Below are 6,323 nucleotides of genomic sequence, written 5' to 3'. Positions count from 1 at the left end.
CAGCCAAGGGAGTATGGAATTGGCCACTTCCAAAAAATCCCAGGTTTCTTAACGCTGCTCACAGCAGTGGACCTTATTCCCCTGAAGCTTTAGACTGTAGCTCCCTCTGTATGGAAGGGACACACACAGAGCAAGGCCACTCTTGACTGCTTGTGGTTCCTTATACCTCTGTGCATGTTGCAACTGTGCCCTCAGCTCGCAGCAGGGGTCCCTGCACTGCCACCAGCACCATTTTTGGGGAGCTGGCAGTCACTCCAAGCAGCCCCACATCCCTGGAACGCTGCACCTGACCAAGAATATACTGACCCAGCTTGACAGAGCCGTTGGTTCTGAGAAGGATGTTGCTGCTCTTCACATCTTGGTGGATAACATGGTTTGAATGACGAAAATCCAGTCCTTGCAGGCACTGAGAGAGAAAACAGAAAGAGGAGGGCAAAAATGAGTGATGTGATTTCATCACACAAGAAAGGAAGCAAAGAATCGAAAAGATTCCCTCTCCAGGGGAATGGGGAGTAAGGGCAGAACAGTAATGGCCACTGAGAGGAAGAGCTTGCTGCTCCAACACTTGCAGAGCAGGACCTTCCTAGGAAAGGCACGTCAGCTTTTGAATGAGCAGCAGCACCTGCTGTTGTAGGGTGACCCCTGCCATCCAGCCAGGATGACTCCTGCTGCAGTGGACATGCTTTTGCCATGCAGAGGACAAAGGAGGGGTTTTGAAAGGAGAAATCCCTCCCTTTATTGTGAAGTGGGTCACTTTTGGATGGGAGGCTGCATGACAAAGATTTTCTTGCTGCTCTCAGCACAGGCTTGGAAGTATCACACCAGTCACTTTCCAGAAGCAAAGAGTATTTTGGCTGCACTACTATCCTTTTCAGCTGAGGGCTTTGATAAATGAATCTTTTTTCGTTGCTGATAATTTCAAATCCTGCCACCAGCACTTTTGCTTTCACAGGCAAGGAATGCAGTGAAGACAGACTCCAGGCAAACATTTAGAGAGGCAAGGTGGGGAACAGCAAATACAAATACAAGAGACAGAGCGAGAATACAACAGCAGGAGATAACTGGCACTGAGTACAGGGAATGCAGGGGCACTGGCAGGCCTTTCACTTGAGATGCTTTTACTTGCCCATAGAATAGCTGCAACACAGAAACAAATCTTGGCACATGAAACCTCTCGTGTTCTGAGCCCCTGTTTCCCAGGCTATGCTGTCCAAGCCCTTGGAAACACAGATGGGATGCTGACCTCCCGACTGATGGCTGCCATCTCATGTTCCAACAGGTAGGTCTGGCTGATGACATTGCTCAGAGTGCCTCCATCCATGTACTCCATAACCAGGAACAGTTCCTCACCCACAAGGTAGCTGAAAGAAGGAAACAAGGGCATGGAGATGAATGTACATGGCTAGGTTGCTGTTTGGAAAAGACCGGTTGATTCTTCTTTTCAGGTTTCTTTGAGACAAAGACAAATAAAGGAATAGACATTCCCTCTTGGCTGTGCATTGTTTGCAATCTGTGCAGTCTCAAGGAGAAAGGCACAGCTGTGAAAAAGGAGATGTCTTAGATGGGCAGCAAGCAAAATGTGCAGTTTAGTAACAGCCCAGATAAAAAACCTGTCACGCATGTTGTTTCTGGAAAAAAGCACCTAGTCTTCCTGGCATGCATAGCAATGGAAAACAGTGGCAGCAATCCAGGGGCAATCCTTGTTATTTACCTGGCTGTAAGAAGACACTTGAAAGAAATCAAGCTCCAAAACAAAGGGGTGGCTGTGAATATAGAGATCATTGATTTAGTAAGACAAGACTCATCTGGGTTTGTGAACAATTTTAAAATACCATGTGCCAGCGAAGACTCATGCAGACAAAATGCAATCTCTTCCCATCCACTGGAGATGAAAAGAGCAATAATAATTAGCCAATAATTACAGCTCTATTTTCTGCCAGTGACCAAATTGGGATTTTACCTTGCATGTTTGCAATATGTGAACAAACATTCATTGGACAAAAGCACAACTCACCTGTCTAAACAGTTGACCACGTTGGGATTCCTATTCACCTTCATGACCATGAGTTCGTTGACTTTTAGTTCGTTCTTCCTCAATCCTTGAAGCTGTATTTTCTTGACGGCCACCTAAAATGACATTGAAAATCAGTAACTTGAGAGGTTGGTGGCGCGAGACCACAAGGCACGTGGAGCGAGTGATTTTGCAATGACACAGCTGAGCTGTGCCAAACTGCCTTGTGATTAGGCACTGCAGTAATTAGGAACTGACATTACAACAGGCCATATCTCTGCTCCCTTGGGAGCCAGTTACAGGACACATGGGGCCACTGACATTTTGCCTTGACCACTTGGTAACAGCGGTGTCTCAGTTATCACTCACAAACCTCTGACCACACTCTCTGCTGCATCATTTAGGACTCAGAAGAAGTAATCCAGGCCTTAATGCTCTGTGGATACATCTTGGGCTATGGGCATGGCATAGGGCTTTTAGCGACACCTTGCAGATCTCTCCCTACGTGCAGTTCCCAAGTGCAGCACTGCAGGTGGCTAAGGAACTACCAGTAACTTTCAGATGGATTTGCTGGCAGCCAGAAATGAGCATTCAGGACTCTGAAGCTGTAGCCCCATAGAGCAGTGAGGTACTTTAAGGAAACACCTTTGTTTTAGCAATGGAGAGTGAGTGAGCGCGTCCTTCTCTGAAAGGAACCGCTGCCCTCTGTGCTTTCCTTCCGGCAGCTGAGGAGGACAAAGTCCCAAATGTGTTTTGCAGGCTGGAACCAGTCTGTGCCAAACCGGTCACAGAGAGTCCACGGTACAGTTACGGGTCATAAATTCTGGTACAGTTTGTGCTGGTAATACGTCTAGGAAAGAAAGGTTTTACATCTTTTTTGACTTTCAAATGGAACCATTATTTGAAAATCCTAAGAGTTCAGGTTCCCCCCCGCCCCACACACCCCAAGTACTTCTCTTTGCAATATTACTCAGGGATTCAGGGATTACACATAAAAGCCCACCCTGTAAAATACGTTGCAGATACTTTGCAATAAGTGCAGTTTAGCAGCTAGAGATGATAACGTGGGTTAAATAACATTCCTTCTGCAATGATGGAAACTCTGTCTACGCAGACATACTCAGCCAAGGTTACGATGGCTTAGCTCCTGTGCTCAAGTTAATGTGCATTTTGGAACTTCCCAAGAAGGTGAATTCAACCTCCTTCATTGCTTTCTGCTGGGGTCCCAGGAGAATTTCAGTCTGCTTTTTGTCATTTACAGCTGTCACTGCTTAGCTCTTGAACATGAGACTCCCTCATGACTGATGAAAGTTGTCTAGTTAAGAGTGGCTGAAAGACATGGTCTTGCTCTAGAAGGAGACGAGAAGGTTTCTTCAGTCTTTGTCATCTCTACTGCTTGGGATTTCTAGACAAAACCAGTGGGAAGTTTTCTGAAGGCAGTCCAGAAGCTGGCAATATGGACAGCTTACAGCCGAACGCTTGCTGCAGTGCAACCATGGTGACACCAGAAAGGACTTCACAAATTTAAAAGGGCAAACAAAGCAGTTGGAAGGAAAAGAACATGAACCATTATTCCATTTTTCTAATCTATCTTTCTTTAAATCATCATTTTCGTGCAGTTTCGCGGCTTGCGTTGGTATCCCTCCGAAGGAATCTGAGACAGAGTAAGTTGTTTAATGGAGTAGAAGTGAGAAACGCAGGCCAAGTTGCCTTTTTTGCCATCAAATACCAGTTATGCTTGAACTACCCTTTGCTTAAGGTGCTTAGCTTACACTAAGAATTGATTAGCACATTTTGATGTGAGCAAATTTTACTGTCATGACTGAGTAAATTTTGCTGTCACTCAGAATTTTACTGTCGTCTGAATAGCAATGTTTGTGTCAAAATAGTATTTTGTCTCCTGTATCTGAAGCAGGTAAGCCTTTTGCTGTCAGCAGTGTTGCTTAACCTTTGATGTCATATCCCTTTTCATATCCATCTTCTGCTTAAGGCTCATTAATCTACTTTAGAATTGGCACGTGGAATAGGACTACTTTTCCTTTTTGAAAGCTAATGTCATTTGACCTACTTACAGCAAATAATTCATTAATTGCAAGTCCCTAGCTAGCATCTTTTCAGCATATTCTAACCTTCTAAAGAAGTAACAAAAGCACTCTCCAATACTTGACTTTCTTAAGCACACAAAATGCTTCTCTCCTTTGCAGATGGCATCTCTAAAATGAACCACATGTCTGCAGTATTTTAACATGCGCCATATTTAGCCAAGTCATTCATAACAAACAAAAAGCAGTCCCTTCAATTCAGAAATAGTTTTCAATTGTTCTTGAATATACAAAACATACCCTTACCGTAGGCATTGCACGCAGATTTAATGGTTGCGAAAGCAAACCCTATGTTTCTCTTGTGATAGAAGGGTTTTCCACAGTTTTCCACAATTGTTCTTGGCACAGTTTTCTACTGATGTGACTGTTAGGAAACTTGAAGGTACTTCTAAGGTACTGTAGTAAGCAGAAAAGGAGGAGAGGTTGTGCCTTATGTCTGGTTTTCTTTTTGGTTTTCTTCCTCTTGCTCTTTTCCATGTCACCTTTCTAGATGTTGTGATTTAGATTGGTAGTTCACTAAGCTGTGTTTTCTGTTGGGAATTCTTGTAAATTCTGAAAGGAACCCAACTGGTGAATAGGCATCTTGTTATGATTTGCTAGCTGCATAGAAAATCTTCCTGCTGCTCTAAAATGCTTTGATTTGATACGCATTTTTATCACCATTCAAATGAAAAGAGAACGGTTCCTCTAGTCACTACTTTTGTACTAGATTCAGTTCAATGTGCGCTAATGGTGCAAAAAAGTCCTGCTGGAAGAAAGGATCTGCATAGAAATTGACCAAGACACGTGCTACATGGGTCTTGGAAAGGGTTGAAGTTTCTTTACCTTTCTGGCAGTCTGTCTTCACAGCAAGACTTGAGGAGGGCTTTTGCTAGCATTTCTTTGACAGAAAGCAAGAACAAAGCAAGCAAAATGGAGCAGCAAAAGAAGATAGCAGCAAAAGGCACATTATCCCCTCTGTTAATCATGCATCGATGGAGTATACCATCTATGCATGCTGCCGGCAAAACTATATACAATCACGAACAGAGACGCGACATCCGGACCAGTGACATGAGCTATTTATTCAGCACATCAGTCTCAGCACATTGTTAAACAATGGAGACAGGATGTTAACACCTCGCTGATCCTCAGGGAATGCCAAGGGGATGTGACATTACAGCATAGCAAAAACCATCTCGGCCTAGGTTTTAGCCAATCACACCTAGAGCAACACATATTGACAAGAATTCTATCCAATCGTACGAAACACACGTGATGGTAGGTAAAACAAAGACTGGTTCATAAGAGACAAAGAACAGAGATCCATTCATACTAGCCTTCTAAAGAGATACATTAAATAACCTTGTTGCAATTCATAAGCCAGTTCTACAGAGGTCTATTGTTGTTTGTCACCTATGTTGTACTGCTTAGAGAACTTTGTTGCTGTATTTGCAATGCTAACAAAACTTCTGCCTGAGGCCTACTCTTTTGAACCATTTCCTCCAAACCCTCTGACTTTATGAATTCTAGCATATGCATACTCATAAATGGGGACTCCAGACAAAGGAGCAAATGCAGATGAATTTTAAGGAAGGAAATTAGTGGAGAGCTAACTGCAGTCCCTCGACTTCACAAAAAATGATGTCCAGTAATCCCAACCAGAAAGAAATAGAACTCCATTTTCAAATGGGTTGCCATCTATGGTCCTCTCTTCTTCGTATAGAAAGGAACTGTGTTTTCAATCAATCTTCAAGATGGGATGGCTAAAGACCTTAGATGCCTCCAATTTTAGTTTTGTTTTTTTTTTTCCAGAAGCAACTGTCTCAAAACCTCTTTAAAGCTGACTATTTCCCTTAAGATGCCATCATTGAAAAGAGTACCTTTTCATTTAACAGGGTATTTCAAACATCATTTATGAATTTAGACTAAAAGTAACACTTTTCCTAGTAGTCTTTCATTTTTTGCAGCTCAGTGCTAACATAGGCAGCAAAGAAGAGAACAGACCACAGCTCTTTCTGGAGCATCTTGAACAAATGCCCTTGCTTATGTTCTAATCATTCACTTCACCAAAATACCTCATGATGAAGAAAAGGTTGTTTACATGGCAATGAATGGGTGTGATTTCTCAAGTAGCATTTGTATCACATAGATGATACTTGGCAAACAGCAAATGAAGGGGTTTTCTTCAGCTCTCAGACTGATGTTACGTGTGGGTAATTTAAAGAAAA

General features: G+C 43.0%; 1 long non-coding RNA gene across 1 annotated transcript; it reads right to left on the bottom strand.

Moving 5' to 3' along the window:
* Window positions 1–346: 346 nt before the first annotated feature.
* LOC134429130 (uncharacterized) lies at window positions 347–2,104 on the bottom strand. The gene is made up of 3 exons (XR_010030526.1): window positions 2,015–2,104; window positions 1,244–1,361; window positions 347–406 (listed from the first exon to the last, which is right to left on the bottom strand). It is a non-coding gene; the product is annotated as an uncharacterized LOC134429130 (long non-coding RNA).
* Window positions 2,105–6,323: the final 4,219 nt, after the last annotated feature.

The sequence above is a fragment of the Melospiza melodia genome, chromosome 25 (assembly GCF_035770615.1).
Source record: "Melospiza melodia melodia isolate bMelMel2 chromosome 25, bMelMel2.pri, whole genome shotgun sequence".
NCBI classification, from domain to species: domain Eukaryota; kingdom Metazoa; phylum Chordata; class Aves; order Passeriformes; family Passerellidae; genus Melospiza; species Melospiza melodia.
Note: the sequence above shows the minus strand (reverse complement) of the source record. Positions and strands in the feature narration are given on the sequence as shown.